The sequence below is a fragment of the Triplophysa rosa genome, linkage group LG20 (genome assembly GCF_024868665.1).
Source record: "Triplophysa rosa linkage group LG20, Trosa_1v2, whole genome shotgun sequence".
Taxonomy (NCBI): domain Eukaryota; kingdom Metazoa; phylum Chordata; class Actinopteri; order Cypriniformes; family Nemacheilidae; genus Triplophysa; species Triplophysa rosa.
In genome coordinates, this window is record NC_079909.1 from 804,102 (window position 1) to 822,414 (window position 18,313).

Genomic DNA, 18,313 nt, shown 5'->3' on the forward strand with positions numbered 1-18,313 from the left:
TTTCCTATCTAGCGCCTAAACTTTGGAATAGTCTTCCCTGCACTGTCCGGGAGGCAGACACACTCTGTCAGTTTAAATCTAGACTAAAGACGCATCTTTTTAATCTTGCATACACTAAACTTCCATAATTTAAATCTTCTGAGGGTTTAGGCTGCAATAGTTAGATCAACCGGAACCAAAAACACAACTGATGTACTTGTTGCATCAAAGAGTACAGAACAGTACTCTACTCTCAGCCAGTCTTGTCACATTGTTCCAAGGTTACCACAGCGAGCAGGATGCAGTTCATGGCCAGACCTGATGGTAGAGCAGAGAATGGGAAGCGGCAACCTGACAAGAGCTGAGATGATAGAGCTGGATAAAGAAGGACGCGGTCACTTGACACGTCTTCATTACAAAATTTCAAAGGCTATCAGATTATTAATGAAAATCTTAAATCTATAATTTACCTTATTAGTAAATGTATTTATTTTTATTTAGCCTTGTTGTGCAAGCACTGTGGAGCTTGTGCAGAGGCAGCAGCTTTTGCCAGAGGGGAACTGGAATCCCCTGATTGGGCCTGAGTTCTCATGAGGTTTTTTTCTCGATTAGAGTTTTGGGTTCCTCGCCACCGTTTGCATACTGTTTTTGCACTATTTGCCTGGCCGGGGGGCTGCTTTAGAATTTTAAAGTTTTACTTAATTAATATTGCATATAGGAATTTATAGTCTGTTATATTTGACCTGTGCTTCTCTCTCCTTTATCTTAAATGTTTGCTTTCACTGTGCGTGCATGTCTGTGTGCGTGCGCGTCCGTGTCTATGTGTGTTAGTACGTGTGCATATTGTGTGTGTGGAGTTTTTACAGGTACAACTTTAATTGTTTTGCTTATAGTCAATATGTCTCATGTACAGCTGCTTTGTAACAATGAAAATGGTAAAAAGCGTTATATAAACAAAGTTGAGTTGAGAGTTGAGTAATTGACTTGATTGCTGAAAAATCTTTTACAAATTAGGTAGATAGTGTCTGCTATTACATTTTACTGTCTGTACTGATTTCAGCATTTAAAAATAAGGCTCATGTATCTGGCACAGGGGGTGGCCCTCCAACCCAAGACTTCACCACAGAAGAGGAGCTGTGCCCGGTTGCACAAAGTCAGTTTCCATATGTTTTACTTAAGGGCTGAAAAGGGTAACCTTAAGTGTTTGATGGACAAAAATGGCTGAGTTTATGGAACTCGATGAAGAAGATTATGTGCCAAGGCGACTATTTTTCGACAGGGAAAACCCTTTGAATTGTCTTAGCGATGAAAAATTGTTGAAGGATTACCGATTTGATCGCTGCGGGATACTTGAAATAGTTTAAAAAATTGAGGGCGACCTTGACCATGTTACAGTGTAACCACTCACTTCCTCCGGTGTTACAACTGTTAATAGCACTGCGTTTTTTTGCAACTGGGAGTTTCCAGTCTGTCGTGGGAGATGTTTTCCATGTACACAAGTCTTTTGTCAGTAGAGTGGTTCACCGGATTACAGGGGCTCTTTGCCGTCATTTAAACCAAACTGTCAAGTATCCATCTCGATGCGAACAAGAGGTCATTCAAACCAGTTTTTTTGGAAATCAGGTTTTCCTCGAATAATGGTGTAATTGACAGAACACACATCAGAATACAGGCACCCCAGACACACGAATATCAGTACATCAACAGAAAAAACTACCATTCAATAAATGTGCAGTTAGTGTGTGACCATCTGTGCAGAATTACAAATGTCGTTGCATTGTGGCCCGGGAGTACACACGACTCTAGAATTTTGGCTGAGAGCAAGATTGGGAGAGATTTGGAAGCTGGAATGCATACTGGTCTCCTACTCAGGGACAGTGATACCCCTGCCGACCTTGGCTCATGACACCCTTCATGAATCCTCTTAATGCTGCATGTCAGGCATGTCAATTATAAATTCTTATGTCTGTTATGTCTGTTTTTTACGAATGTAACTTTGGTGCCTAAAATATTTGCATGCGTATGTAAGGTTTGCAAAAATCTTAATCCAATAGTAAAAAAACTTAAAGTATGATTTTTTGTAACACATTTGCACCTTGTCGACCACTAATTTACTTTCGTGTTGGTACTGATGCCGATCATGGATTTTCCCCTGTAGGAAAGATACAACAATGCTTTGACTCACGCAAGGTCGATAATAGAGAGGATCATCGGACAGCTGAAATGCAGGTTTCACTGCCTCCACAGCGAGCTGTGTGTCGAGCCTCAATTAAAGGGCTTGCAAAATTATTGTAGCCTGTGTTGTGCTCTTCAACATTTCGAAGATGTATTCTGCCAAGAGGAGAATGAGCACGAGGAAGAACAGGGTCCTGAAGAAGTGCAACCGATCCATGAAGATTTCCAGCAGGCTGGATATGCTGCCCGAGATGCCATCGTCAATGCATTCTTTAATTAGTAGCTGTATAGCAACATTAGTAATTGGTGTATGATTATTAGTAGTAAGTGAATATGTAAGCTAATTATTGTTCCTGATTTTCCTTCTTCCTTATTTTCTCAATCTCTAGCTGCAGTTTTTCTTTTTGTAGCTGCAGAACCTCTCTCTGTAGTTCCAACACTTCTTCTCTTGTTGGAACTGTTTGCAGTCTTCTGGAACACAGAAGTGGGAAGAAATTAATATTATAGTTGTTCTAAGTCAAAATAATAATAGCTTAATACATTAGATAACATGCAGCAATAAATCCTCACATAGCTGTTGCCTGGGCATGCGCTCTGCTGGTGCTCTGGCGGTACTGTATCTGCTGTTCCTCAGATGGCTGTAAAGGTCTAAGTGTAAAAGGAATTTCAGTCGGTATGTTATTATACATTATATGAATTATGTTGTTTAATTATGTTAAAACGATAGTGTACAATCTAAGCCACTAGAGAGAGGTTTAATGATACATTGTTTAATGTTACACTGATGCATATTAACAATGTTGTCTCACTCTGTGATACATTGTTGCACTGGCTCAACTACGCTCTCTACTCCGCCAGGAATGCCAGCTAGAATAGGTGAGTCCGCCCCAAGGATGTCTTGCAGAATTTTGGTACAGTCCGACAAGTCGGCCGGGGGTGGTCCTCCACCTGTTTGTTAGTTTAGTTTTCGTTAGCTATCTGTGACACTCGGACAATGCACTCTCCACTATACAGTACAGTGATAACAAATCTTAAAAATGTAATAGCCTAGTGTAGTTTTAACTTACCCGTTTTGTTGGACTCAGCTCTTTTTTAGCTACCACAGAGTTGTTTTCGTATTTTTTATGACCTCCTGAACCGTCCTCTTCATATCGAGATTCCGTGGGTTTATTTTTTCCGTTATTTCCTCCCATTGCTTTAGTTCAGAATCAGAATCAGAAAGAGCTTTATTGCCAAGTATGTTTGCACATACAAGGAATTTGTTTTGGTGACAGGAGCATCCAGAACACAGAAACAGCAACAACAGTACACAGAGACCATAACACAATAGAATACAGTACACAATGATTTAAATAAGGGCCTATGGATATAAAAAATTAAGAAATACAATACAATAAACATAAGATAAAGATATAGAGAGTAAAGCTATGTGTGTATGTAAATATGTACAAGTAAAAAATAAGAATAGACTATTGTAGTACAAGGTATTGTAACGGTTTCAGCACCACCGGCCACGCCCCCCATGTCGTCACCGCCAGCTCGCTTCACCCGTTCCCTCTCCCCGGAGTTCTGAACTCAGTTTCCCAGCATGCACCGCACATCCACCATTTTTGATTAGTCCACACCTGCATCACATCATCAGGATTCTATTTAAGTTTGCACCTTTTTGTTCTTCCCTGTTTTTTGGATATACCTGTTTTTGAATACTTACCTGTTTTTGGATATACCTGTTTTTGAATACTTACCTGTTTTTGGATATACCTGTTTTTGAATACTTACCTGTTTTTGGATATACCTGTTTTTGAATACTTACCTGTTTTTGGATATACCTGTTTTTGAATACTTACCTGTTTTTGGATATACCTGTTTTTGAATACTTACCTGTTTTTGGATATACCTGTTTTTGAATACTTACCTGTTTTTGGATATACCTGTTTTTGAATACTTACCTGTTTTTGGATATACCTGTTTTTGAATACTTACCTGTTTTTGGATATACCTGTTTTTGAATACTTACCTGTTTTTGGATATACCTGTTTTTGAATACTTACCTGTTTTTGGATAGACCTGTTTTTGAATACTTACCTGTTTTTGGATATACCTGTTTTTGAAATAAACTCCTTTTTCTTATCTACCTCAGTGGTGTGCTCTCCGTCTACCAGAACCCTGACAGTAGACTGAACCACCACCATGACCACACCACAGACTTCTCCCGGTCCTTCACCTCCAGCTCCCTCTGATCCCCTCTCTGAACTGGTCACCCTACTCCGGAACCAACACGCACCTGCACTCCTTCCGTCTAACCCACCATCGGCGTCTAGTCCCATGGCCCTACCCAACCGATATACTGGCTCCGTGGAGGAGAGTAGCGGGTTCTGTCTCCAATGTGAGCTCTACATACAGTTGCACCCCGGTCAATTCTCCACGGACAAATCCAAGGTAGCCTTCATCATCTCCCTCCTGAGCGGTAAGGCCCTGAACTGGGCATACGGGATATGGCAGGCCGGAGGTCCACTTACCACTAATCTGAAGTCTTTTCTTGAGCACTTTAAAGGGGTCTTTGGCCAAGCAATGAATTACCTTTCGGTGCACGATCTACTGCTGAGGCTTCGACAAGGACACCTTTCAGTGGCGGATTATGCCCTCCAGTTCCGCACCCTTGCGGAGACCAGTGGATGGAATGAGCCGGCGCTTGTCTCGGTCTACCGCCAAGGGCTACAGAACTCGATCCGATTACACATGGCCATCTACGATGACTCGGTCGGTCTGGAGGCTCTCATACAACGATCCATTAGTATCGCCCAACGTCTGTCAGCCTGTTCGCCATCATCACCAGGTACATTTCCTCCACGGGTTACGACTTCTGCTTCTCGGACTTCTTCAGATCCAGAACCCATGGATGTGGATCGTTTTCGACTATGTCCTGAGGAACGTACACGGAGGCGGAACCTTAACCTTTGTCTGTACTGTGGAGGGTCAGGTCATCGCCTAGCCGTCTGCCCCGTCCGTCCGGCTCGACCAGCGGTGAGTTCTATCCATACACCGGCCTCCTTACCTCACCTTGCTCTTACCCAAGTGGTCATTATTGCACCTAACTTCTCTGTTCCAGTCCATGCCCTGATTGACTCTGGAGCCGCCGGGAACTTCATTTCTCGGAATCTTCTTAATCAGTTGGGCTTCCCGCGCCTAAGGAACGAGAGAACCATGTTTGTGCAAGACATCCTAGGAAAACCGCTGGGCCGCGGTCGGATCACACACCATTCCCCACCCATCACCCTTCACGTCTCTCCCAGGCATACGGAGAAGATCTCCTTCTGGGTACTGGAGGGGTACACCTCCGATATCGTTCTGGGACGACCCTGGCTGATGGAACGTCTGGCATCATATCCGGATGGGCGGGTCGCACCGCCAACACCAGGGTCCCGATCAAGGAGGAACCTCTCCTAAAACCGGTACTACCCATCCTAGCCACTACCGTCGAGAGTCCTGAGGTCCTCAACTCCGGGGAGGTTCCCGTAGATTATCGGTCGTTCCAAGACGTCTTCTCCAAGCTGAGGGTTACGGAGCTGCCTCCTCACCGGCCATGGGACTGGGCCATTGAGCTGCTGCCTGGGTCCACAATGCCCAAAGGAAAGATCTATTCTTTGTCCATCCCGGAGCAGAAGGCCATGGAGGAGTATATCGAGAAGGCATTACGACAAGGTTTCATCCGACCGTCTGTCTCCCCTGCCGCGTCAAGCTTCTTCTACGTAGGGAAAAAGGATGGAGGTCTTCGTCCCTGCATAGACTATCGGGTTCTCAATCGTCATACCAAGCGCTTCGCCTATCCTCTTCCCCTGATACCTGCCGCCCTGGAACAGTTACGCCATGCCGCATTGTTCACCAAGCTGGATCTAAGAAGCGCCTACAACCTGATTCGGATTCGCCCAGGTGACGAATGGAAGACGGCCTTTGTGACTCCCACCGGTCATTATGAATATAAGGTCATGCCCTTCGGCCTGGTGAACGCCCCAGCAGTGTTCCAGAGCTTCATGAATGAGATCTTCCGGGACCTGCTGGGGAAATTCGTTATAATTTACCTCGACGATATTCTTATTTATTCCCGCTCTCGACCTGCTCACATTACCCATGTCTCCATCGTCCTCCAACGCCTGCGCCAACATAAACTATACCTGAAACTCGAGAAATGCCAGTTTCACCAATCCACCATACAATTTCTGGGTTATATCATCTCTTTCAACCAAGTTACCATGGATCAGGGGAAGGTAGAGGCGGTCCAAAACTGGTCACAACCCCATACGGTGAGGGAGTTGCAGCGGTTTTTAGGATTTGCAAATTTCTACCGGCGCTTCATCGCTGGATTCAACTCTATTGCAGCTCCCCTCACCGCCATGACTGGAAAAGGCTCGAGATCCCTGTCCTGGAATCCCGAAGCTCTCAAAGCTTTTGACCAGATGAAGCAAGCCTTCTGTACTGCTCCTACCCTACTTCTACCCGACCCAGACCTGCCTTTTCTCGTGGAAGTGGATGCCTCTTCGACCAGGGTAGGAGCAGTGCTCTCTCAGCAGCAGAGGAAGCCTCCTAGACTCCATCCATGTGCCTACTTCTCCCGCAAGCTATCCCCGGCGGAGTTAAACTACGACATCGGGAATAAAGACATCCTAGCCATCAAACAGGCTCTGGAAGAATGGCGACACTGGATGGAGGGCGCGAACTATCCCTTCACCGTGATCACCGATCACCGTAACCTGGAGTACCTCAAAGAGGCCCGGAGGCTGAATTCTCGTCAGGCCCGTTGGGCACTCTTCTTCTCACGGTTCGACTTCAAAGTGACTTACCGACCTGGATCGCAAAATGGCAAAGCTGATGCTCTCTCCAGACAACACTACGTCACCCCAGATTTAACCGAATCTGAACCAGTGCTTCCTCCAGCCCTGTTCGTCTGCCCCATCCAGTGGGCCCTCGACCGGGACATCGCTGAACTCCAACACCCTACTCCGCCGGGAGGTCCCGAGGGTAGGATCTTTGTGCCATCCGAGCTCCGCACTACCCTCGTGGACTCTGCTCATTCTGTTCCGGGATCAGGACACCCAGGCAGACAGCGCACCCTCTCGCTCATCTCCGCCCGATACTGGTGGCCTGGGATGACTCAGGACATCGCCCGATTTGTCAAAGGATGATCAGTCTGAGCCATCGCAAAGACACCACGTCACCTGCCAGAGGGAAAACTACTCCCATTGCCCATACCCCAACGACCGTGGTCTCACCTCGCAGTGGACTTTATCACCGACCTGCCCCTGTCTGACACATTCACCTGTATCCTGGTGGCAGTGGATAGGTTCTCCAAAGCATGCAAGTTGATTCCCCTCACTCAGCTCCCCACTGCACTAGAGACGGCTGAGGCCCTGTTTACCCATATGTTTCGCAATTACGGGCTTCCTGAAGACGTTGTGTCAGACAGGGGTCCCCAATTCATCTCCCGGGTCTGGAAGGCCTTCTTCGGAATACTGAACATCTCGGTGAGCTTGACCTCCGGATATCACCCTCAGGCAAACGGCCAGGCTGAGCGGAAGATACAGGACATCGGGAGGTACCTGAGATCATACTGCCATACTCACCAACACAGCTGGCATCGTTTCCTACCCTGGGCGGAGTACGCCCAAAACTCCCTTCGACAGACCTCAACCGGTCTCACCCCGTTTCAGTGTATCCTAGGATATCAACCTCCCCTGTTCCCCTGGTCTGGAGAACCCTCATCGGTGCCAGCTGTCGATCACTGGTTTCGGGAGAGCGAGAGGGTCTGGGACTCAGCTCACCACCACCTCCAGCAGGCTATCCGCAGGCAGAAGCTCCATGCGGACGCCCGAAGATCCCCAAACCCCCAGTATGCTCCAGGGCAACGGGTCTGGTTGTCCACAAGGGACTTACGCCTGCGACAACCCTGCCGGAAGCTGAGTCCCAAATACATCGGACCATTCCTCATCACTCGACAGATCAATCCCGTCACCTTCCGCCTCCAGCTGCCCAAACACTACCGGATCTCCCCCTCCTTTCACGTTTCCCTTCTCAAACCCTTTATTACTCCTGTTTCTGTTTCCTCTACAGACCCTGCTGTAACAACAGATCTGCCTCCTCCTCCACCACCTCTGGACGCCGCCCAACAGATCTTCAGGGTAGAGGAGATCATGGACTCCAGGAGACGGGGAGGTCACCTCGAGTACCTAATCAACTGGGAGGGCTACGGACCTGAAGAACAATACTGGGTACCACGGATTGACATTCTAGACCAAGCACTCCTACGAGAGTTCCACCAAACCCATCCTGAACGTCCGGGACCTCGACTTCGAGGTCGACCCCGTCACCCTGGTAGGTCCGCTGGAGCGGACCATGGAGGGGGGGTACTGTAACGGTTTCAGCACCACCGGCCACGCCCCCCATGTCGTCACCGCCAGCTCGCTTCACCCGTTCCCTCTCCCCGGAGTTCTGAACTCAGTTTCCCAGCATGCACCGCACATCCACCATTTTTGATTAGTCCACACCTGCATCACATCATCAGGATTCTATTTAAGTTTGCACCTTTTTGTTCTTCCCTGTTCAGTCTTGTTGTCTTCACTGCAATGCTTTACCCCGATAAGTATACTTACCTGTTTTTTGAATACTTACCTGTTTTTGGATATTCCTGTTTTTGCATACTTACCTGTTTTTGCATACTTACCTGTTTTTGCATACTTACCTGTTTTTGGATATTCCTGTTTTTGCATACTTACCTGTTGTTGGATATACCTGTTTATGAATACTTACCTGTTTTTGGATATACCTGTTTTTGAAATAAACTCATTTTTATTATCTACCTCAGTGGTGTGCTCTCCGTCTACCAGAACCCTGACAGGTATGTGCTATATACAGCAGAATGAATGAAATGTAATTTACAGAAAAAGTTGTATAAAAAATAGATAGTGTATTATCTGGAGGATATAATTAATATTGCACAGAGTTATTAATTGCACGGTGTGTAAAAACTTTTAACTGTTCAAGAGGTAGATGGCCTGAGGGAAGAAGCTGTTCCCTTTCTGTCGGTCTCTCGACGTTGTGTCGAACCGACAGATGGGGTTCGTCCCTGAGAACCAATCACTTCCGACTTCTTAGAAAGGCCAATGAAAATTGGCGAATGAAATTTGCATGCCAGACTCAGCCCCCGGATATCCGGGTATAAAAGGGAGACGGCGTGCCTCATTCATTCACCTTTTGTTCTTTGGAGCCTTCGCTCATGATCAACAGACTTCGCTACAAGACTGCTGGCTCTATGAAGTGGTGCAGTGACTTCCCCTGGGCGTCTCGGCGGTTCCAGAAGTGTTTGAGTTTTTTCTCTAAAAGAGCAAATTTCTCCAGCGTGGCATGTCCCGCTGTTCTCGTGGGTGCAACACACTCATCGAGGAGGGGGACGGACACGATGTCTGCTTCCAGTACGCTGGGGCAGATGTGGATACGTCCTGCCCGCACTGCGGGCGGTTGACGATTCAGACGTTGCGTCACGGGTGGCTGTGTTCCCATGGGACTCAGCCACCACCTCGTCTGCTTCCCGTTCCGTGACGGCAGGACTACGGCCCTGCCGCCCACTACAGCGAGCAGCGAGGGTGATATGAGGATTACTGTGAGCGCTAATCCGTCAGCCACTGGCTCGCGGACCGTTCGCACCTCGTCTTGCTCGTCTGACCGTTCCCATGACTACAGAATGCGCTCAGTCAGTGTTGAACTGCCTGGAATATTTCAAGCAGTGAACGGTCCCCCTGAAACAAATTCAGAGGCTCCTGGGCACATGGCATCCTTGGCGGTGGTGATACCCCTCGGGTTGATGCACATGAGACCGCTCCAACACTGGCTACAGAGTCGAGTTCCTTGGAGAGCATGGCACACCGGCAGCAGGCGGATGGTGATTACGCCTCTCTGCCGACGCACCCTACCCCCTTGGTCTTCAATGACCTTTCTACGGATGGGGGTCCCTCTCGGGCAGGTCGAGACGCGTCAGGGTCGACAGACGCCTATCTGCAGGGTTGGGGTGCCGTGTGCAATGGGCACGCAGTGTCGGGGCGATGGACGGGCCCCCGCCTGCGAAGGCATATCAACTGCCTAGAGTTGTTGGATGTGCTACCCGCACTGAAGGGGTTACAACCTCTCGTGCAGAACAAGCACGTGCTGGTCCGGTCGGACAGCACAACTGCCGTAGCGTATGTAACCACCAGGGTGGCGTTCGCTTACGGCAGCTAACACGACTCAACCGACGCCTCCTCCTGTGGAGTCCGCAGATGAGCAGATCCCTGCGAGCCACACATATCCCAGGCAACCTGAACCAGACAGCCGATGTGCTCTCTCGTCAGTTGACGCCTCGCGGAGAGTGGCGACTCCACCCCCGTGCAGCCAGCTCATTGGGTACAGTCCGGGCGGGCTCAGGTAGACCCCTTCGCCTCCCTGGACACCACCCATTGCCCGCTAAAGTACTCCCTGCCCGAGGCCCCCCTCGGCATGGATGCTCTAGTGCACAGTTGGCCGTGGGACAAGCGGAAGTACGTCTTCCCCCCAGTGAGCCTCATTGCACAGACCCTGTGCAAGGTCAGGGAAGAGGAGCATCAAGTGTAACAACCGGACTTGGTTCTCGGAGCTAATGCTCATGACGACAACTCCCCCCTGGCCGATTCCCCTGATGAAGGACCTGCTTTCCCAGGGGAAGGGCACGTTATGGCATCACGGGCTAGACCCCTGGACCCTCCATGTCTGGCCCCTGGACGGAACGAGGAGATCCTGAGTGGCCTACCCCTTGCGGCGGTTAAGACCACTACTCAGGCTAGGGCCCTGGCCACTAGGCGACTATACGCCTATAGTGGTGCCTCTTCTCATCCTGGTGCTCTTCTCGAAGAGAAGACCCGCGGAGTTGCTTGATCAAGTGGGTGCGGTCCTTCCAGAGACTCGAGAATAATCTCTCCCCTTCCACACTGAACGTGTATGTAGCCGCTGTTGCCGCTCATCACGACCCAGTTGCTGGTAGTCTCTAGGACAGCACAACCTGATCATTTGGTTCCTAAGGGGCGCGGGAAGGCTACCACCTCACCCACGCTCCGTACCCTCTTACGACCTTGATGCGGTCCTGGAGCCCCTCGGAGACGCCGCTCTTTCTCACTTCACGATGAAGACGGCTCTCGGGAGGACGCTCAAGAGGGTAGCGGACCTACAAGCATTCTCCGTGTCCACAGATTGCCTAGAACTCGGGCCCGGTTATTCTCACGCTATCATGAGACCCCGGCCCGGCTACGTGCCCAAAGTTCCCACCACTCCCCCGAGACACCAGGTGGTGAACTTACAGGCGCTCCCCACCGGGGAGGAAGACCCAACCTCATCTGTGTTGTGTCCAGTACGCACATTGCGCCTCTGCTTGGACCACACGCAGAGCCGCAGAAGCTCTGAACAGCTCTTTGTCTGTTTTGGAGATCAGCAGGGAGGGCTGTCTCAAACAGAGATTGGCGCACTGGATCATGGACGCCGTCACTCTGGCGTACCTGTCCTAAGATCGCCTACGCCCACTGGAGCTCTCTCCACACGGAGTACAGCCTCCTCGTGGCTGTTGCAACCCCCCAGTTGGGCGGTTCCGTCTGATGTATCTTCATGCTGGTTCCCACCTTGGTAACCCATGACCTCCTTAGGTGGACCTCCACCTCGCGGTTAACTCCTTCAGTCCGCACTTCTTCCCATGAGCTCTCCCTTATCGGTGAGACCATGTTGGTATCTCCACTAGACTCCTCCCTGCGGTAGGAAGTGGACTCTGTAGCGCATCCCCCGTTTGAGGAAGTAGCGCTTACCCAGTGGCCTTACGGTACCAGGCGGCTTCTCGCTGTTAGAGAAACAAGGCCGCCGCCTGTGAGGCCGAAGGCAGGGGCCTTCCCACCTTTCAAGAAAGCTCTGGGACCCCCTACCTACCCACTGGTAGGTTACAATTTCGCGGTAGCGCTCACGGCTGACACGCCCAGGCCAGTCACCGTCGCTTCGCTAGAGATTGTGACAGGGCACAGTGTTATGGCGTTTTCCATAGGAACCCCATCTGTCGGTTCGACACAACGTCGAGAGACCGACAGAAAGGGAACGTCTCGGTTACGGATGTAACCTCGGTTCCCTGATGGAGGGAACGAGACGTTGTGTCCTCCTTGCCACAACACGTGCTGTCCACTGCAGCAGTCGTGAGAGGTCTCAGGCTCCTCAGAACTAAGGTGAATGAATGAGGCACGCCGTCTCCCTTTTATACCCGGATATCCGGGGGCAGAGTCTGGCATGCAAATTTCATTCGCCAATTTTCATTGGCCTTTTCTAAGAAGTCGGAAGCATTTGGTTCTCAGGGACGAACCCCATCTGTCGGTTCGACACAACGTCTCATTCCCTCCATCAGGGAACCGAGGTTACATCCGTAACCGAGACGTTTTTGTGTCTGGTTGTTTAGGTGCTCAGTGCTCTGTAGCGCTGACCAGACGGCAGCATTGTGAAGAGCTGATGGCTTGAATGTGAGAGGTCCAGGGTGATTTTCTGAGCCCTTTTCCTCACTCTGGATGTATACAGTTCTTGGAGGGTGGGCAAGGGAGCACCAATGATCTTCTCAGCAGTCCGAACTGTCCTCTGTAGTCTTCTGATGTCTGACTTTGTGGCTGAGCCAAACCAGACAGTGATAGATGTGTCACGGTCCTGCCTTCTTGTTTTTTTATTTCTAGTCATGTGGCAGGATCGGGACGGAGCCCTTAGGTTTTATGTGAGAAAGCCATGAGTTGTTTACGTTTTACATCTCATGTGTTTTCTGTATTTTGGCAGCTCGAGTGTTAGTTTTGCCTGATTAAAGTCGCCAAGAATAATAATAACAACAGAGTCCGGATGTTGTTGCTCAGTGTCCGTGATGTGATCGGCGAGATCTTGTAACGCCACGCTGACATGCGCTTGGGTGGAATGTAAACACACACGAGAATGAACGAGGAAAACTCTCGCGGCGAGTAAAAGGGCTTACAGTTAATGAAGATTGCTTCTAGGTCGAGACAGCACTTCTTCTTCATCACTGTTGCATCTGTACACCACTTTTCATTGATGTAGAAACATACCCCACCACCACGCGATTTCCCCGTTGATTCTGCGTCGCGGTCCGCTCTGAACAGCTGGTAGCCGGGCTGGTAGTCATTCAGCCACGTTTCCACGAAACACAAAACAGTAGAGTTTGAAAAATCCTTATTTGTCCAGTAGAGTAGAAGAAGTTCGTCCGTTTTGTTTGGCAGAGAGCGCAGATTTGCCAGATGTATGCTAGGCAGCGCAGTTTTACAGTAAAGCCGCGCTTTCTGAGCCTGATTAGCGCGCCGGCTCCCCATGCTTGCGCGTCTTGGAGCGCTTTGTTAGCGCCGCTGCGCCTCCGACTATGATGTTAAGTAAAACATCCGAATAATCAAAAACCGGTAAAAGATCAGATGGTGTTCACTGCCGAATGTTTTTAGCAGTTCATCTCTTGTGAAACTGATTGTATGGGAAAAACATAAAACAGGACAAACTAACAAAAGCACTAAAACAACTGGAGAGCTCCACACCGAGGCAGCCATCTGCGGCGCCATCTTGGAAATATATATCGTCTAGTATATACAGTATATATATATCACAGTATATATATATCTAGTATAAATATATATTGTCTAGTTCCCTTTCTGTTGGTCTCTCGACATTGTGTCATTGCATGCCGGACTCCGCCCCCGGATATCCGGGTATAAAAGGGAGACGGCGTGCTTCATTCATTCACCTTTTGTTCTTCGGAGCCTTCGCTCATAAATTGCAGACCTTCGCTACTACTTAGCAACACAGACTGCCGGTTCTACGACGTGGTGCAGCGGACTGTCCCTTCCTGTGGCGACTTCGCTGGGTGTCTCGGCAGTTCCAGAAGTGTTCCAGTTTTTTCTCTAAAAGAGCAAATTTATCCAGCGTGGCATGTCCCGCTGTTCTCGTGGGTGCAACACACTCATCGAGGAGGGGGACGGACACGAGGTCTGCTTCCAGTATGCTGGGGCAGCCCTTGTGGATATGTCCTGCCCACACTGCGGGTGGTTGATCATCAGGGAACTGAGGTTACATCTGTAACCAAGACGTTTTCTTTACGAAGAAAGATGCAAAGTCATCAGCTGTTAAGTCGGATGGAGGTGAAGGGGCAGGCGGGCAAAGAAGAGCAGAGAAGGTTTTAAAGAGAGTACAAGAGTCAGGCGAGTCTTTAATTTCAGCGTGGTAGTACTGGGTTTTTGCAGAGACATCAGCAGAGAAAGAAGAGAGGAGAGACTGATAGAGACTGAGGTCATGTAGGTTCTTTAGATTTGCACCACTTTCTCTCAGCAGACCTGAGCGTAGCGCGATGCTTGCGGAGAACATCAGATAACCAGGGGGCAGTAGGGGATGCACAAGATGGCCTGGATGTTAGAGGGCAAAGGTTGTCTAAGCAGGAGGTTAGTGTGGAGCAAAGAATGTCGGTGGCAATGTTAGTATCCAAGAGAGAGAGCTGTTCAGAGGGAGGGAGTGTAGCGGAGACCGTAGAGGATAAGCGGGAGGGAGAAAGTGATCGTAGGTTGCGCCGGAAAGTGTCTGGAGAGGTTAGGTCGAGATCAAGAGTGATGAGGAAGTGATCCGACGTGTGCAGTGGGGTGACCTGGGAGTGATGAGTGGAGCAGTGTTGTGTGTAGATAAGATCTAGTTGATTACCAGACTTATGAGTTGCTGAAGCGGGAACTCGCTTGAGGTCAAACGATGCAGTCAGGTTGTTGAAGTCGGCAGCCTGCGGTTTTTCAAGGTGGATATTGAAGTCTCCAAATACCACCAGAGGAGTACCATCCTCGGGGAAGGATGACAGAAGCGTATCCAACTCCTCCAAGAAATGTCCAAGCTGACCTGGGGGACGATAAATAACTACAACATGAGTTTTAACAGGGTGGATTACAGTAACAGCATGCGACTCGAATGAGATGTTGTCACATGAGGGTGCAAGCTGTTTCAATTTCCAGTCGTTGGGGATAAGTAGACCGGTTCCTTCACCCCTCCCTGATATGCGTGGGCTGTGGGAGAAAGTGTAGTTGTTTGAGAGAGCAGCCGGTGTGGCAGTGTCCTCTGGCTTGATCCAGGTTTCAGTAAGTGCTAAAAGATTAAGACCAGAGTGTTTAGCAATAGCTGTGATGAAATCTACTTTGTTTACAGCAGATTGGCAGTTCCATAAACCAATGGGATATGTAATTGAGGTAGTTTTGGATGCTGAAAGAGTGCGCAGATTATTAGCATTAGCATTGCGTGGCCTTCTACCTGATACCGGTGAATTATGAGTTGTGGTAACAGTAGGGATTTGAAAACACATATTCAAAAGCTGGGAAAAAGAAATATACAAGATAAATAACAAGAAGAGAATAAATAGAAGTGCAAAAAGATAATACTGAGGTGCAATACTCAAGTGCCTTGTCGGTGTCCTTGCTCGGTGGAGTCGCACATTTAAAAATGTATCCGTCATGTGATTCGGCGCTCGCAAGGATTCCTGGGTAGGGGACTTCAGTGGACTCTGCATCAGTGCGGGCTTCGCCGAAGACCGCATCGAGGGCACAAAGGAGGCGCTCGCGAGCAGACTCCTGAGCGCTAAAAAGACAAATGGGACACCCTACGGACTTGTAGACTTGGCGAGAACGCGCAATTTAAGTCCACGAGACCTCAAGTCCACATGAAGTGTGCCATTTGGGACAGGGCCCTAGACTAGTTTTGACTTAAACGGGCACTAAGTTACAACTTGCGCAGCTGGTAGGTGGTAGATCCTTTTCCTATCTAGCGCCTAAACTTTGGAATAGTCTTCCCTGCACTGTCCGGGAGGCAGACACACTCTGTCAGTTTAAATCTAGACTAACGCATCTTTTTAATCTTGCATACACTACACTTCCATAATATAAATCCTCTGAGGGTTTAGGCTGCATTAGTTAGATCAACCGGAACCAGCAACACAACTGATGTACTTGATGCATCAAAGAGTGCAGAACAGTACTCTACTCTCAGCCAGTCTTGTCTCATTGTTCCAAGGTTACCACAGCGAGCAGGATGCAGTTCATGCCCAGACCTGATGGTAGAGCAGAGAATGGGAAGCGGCGACCTGACAAGAGCTGAGATGATAGAGCTGGATAAAGAAGGACGCTGTGACTTGACACGTTTTCACTACAACATTTCAAATGCTATTAGATTATTAATGATAATCTTAAAACTATAATTTACCTTATTAGTAAGTTTATTTGTTTTATTTAGCCTTGTTGTGCAAGCACTGTGGAGCTTGTGCAGAGGCAGCAGCTTTTGCCTGAGGGGAACTGGAATCCCCTGGTTGGGCCTGGGTTCTCCTGAGGGTTTTTTCTCGATTAGTTTTGGGTTCATCGCCACCGTTTGCATACTGTTTTGCACTGTTTGTTTACAATGAAAATTGTAAAAAGCGCTATATAAATAAAGTTGACTTGACTAAATATTACCACAATAATTGAACCACAGAATTTTACAAGAACTACAAAAAGGTCGGGCGAAACAATAATTTGTTACACTGTGATTTTTATTGTAGAGTTGAGTTTATATTCAGAAAAAAAATCTATATAATGTGCTATAAAAATACAATGTTTATTTAAAACAAAACTTGCACTTTGGAACCAAACGGACTTCAGCAAACAGACAGGACCATATACATTCACACACGCCGCACAACATTAAGAATGAACACGGCACAGTTCTGTTAAAGGGACACTTCACCCAAAAATGAAAATTCTGTCATCATTTACTCACCTTCGAGTTGTTCCAAATCTGTATAAATGTCTTTGTTCTGATGAACACAGAGAAAGATATTTGGAAGAATGCTTATAACCAGACAGATCTTGCCCCCCATTGACTCCCATAGTAGGAAAAAATACTTTATCATTTTCTTTTGTTCTGTTGAACACAAAAGAAGACAATTTGAAGAATGTAGGACAGCAAACCATTCTGGGGCACTTTTGAATACAATTGATTTTTTCCTACTATGGTAGTCAATGGGGGGAAAATCTGTCTGGTTATAAGCATTCTTCCAAATATCTGTATACATTTATACAGATTTGGAACAACTTTAAGGTGATGAAATGAGGACAGCGTTTTTCGTGAAGTATCCCTTTAAGATGAGGGAATGAGGGAATGAATCTGTGACCAGTTTAAGAACAACTGCTACAAATCAACACAAACACATGAGAAACACAGCAGTTCCCTTCATCACAAGGCAACAGAATGTCATGAGCTCAATGGACAGTATATAATGCAACAACACAACACAGATGACACTGGGATCCAATATAAGTGATGCACACTGTATACAGCAATATAAGCATTGTTCCAATTCAACTGTACTGTAGGTATGACACGGGTAACAATGAAGGAATACATTTTTCACTGAACACATGACTGGAAAACTGTCTCGATTTATTTGCGAAAGTTAAACACAATTTTGTATCCTACATATACCAAAAACTGGGCTGAAATGGCATAGCTTTCATTCAGATTATATACAGTTAGGAAAACAACTGTAAACCCTTTGGAATGATCTGGATGACACATGTGGTCTGACCTTCATCTAAGTCATCTTATAGAGTAATAATAATAACATATTTGATTAAAAAATATGGAGTCATCTTGTACATTGCAGTATGATCAATGAGATTTGCCATCAGGTCAAGAACAGAACACATACTGCTTTCTGTGAACCGATGACAAGCTCGGTTTGCATTATAATTACCTTGTTTCTATAGTACAACAGTTCTTTCTGGTTCTTGAATCTGATTGGCTGAGAGCCATGCGTTATTTCAAACCACTTCACAGTTTGTATTACTCTACCTATAAGCCAAGACAGACCTATGACACACACACACATTTGGCAGTGTCTCTTACAGCAATCCACAGCGCTCAGTAATGGAGATTAACATAACAGATATTGCTGTGCCATCTTGCTACTTTTGGTGCACCTGAACAAGTTGGTTGTGAGAGAGAGAGAGAGAGAGAGAGAGAGAGAGAGAGAGAGAGAGAGAGAGAGAGAGGAGAGACCGAGAGAGAGAGAGCAGAGGAGAGAGAGAGAGAGGAGAGAGAGAGA

General features: G+C 47.8%; 1 long non-coding RNA gene across 1 annotated transcript; it reads right to left on the minus strand.

Moving 5' to 3' along the window:
* Positions 1-284: 284 nt before the first annotated feature.
* Positions 285-3,784, minus strand: LOC130571371 (uncharacterized). The gene is made up of 4 exons (XR_008965072.1): positions 3,222-3,784; positions 2,964-3,102; positions 2,725-2,802; positions 285-2,625 (listed from the first exon to the last, which is right to left on the minus strand). It is a non-coding gene; the product is annotated as an uncharacterized LOC130571371 (long non-coding RNA).
* Positions 3,785-18,313: the final 14,529 nt, after the last annotated feature.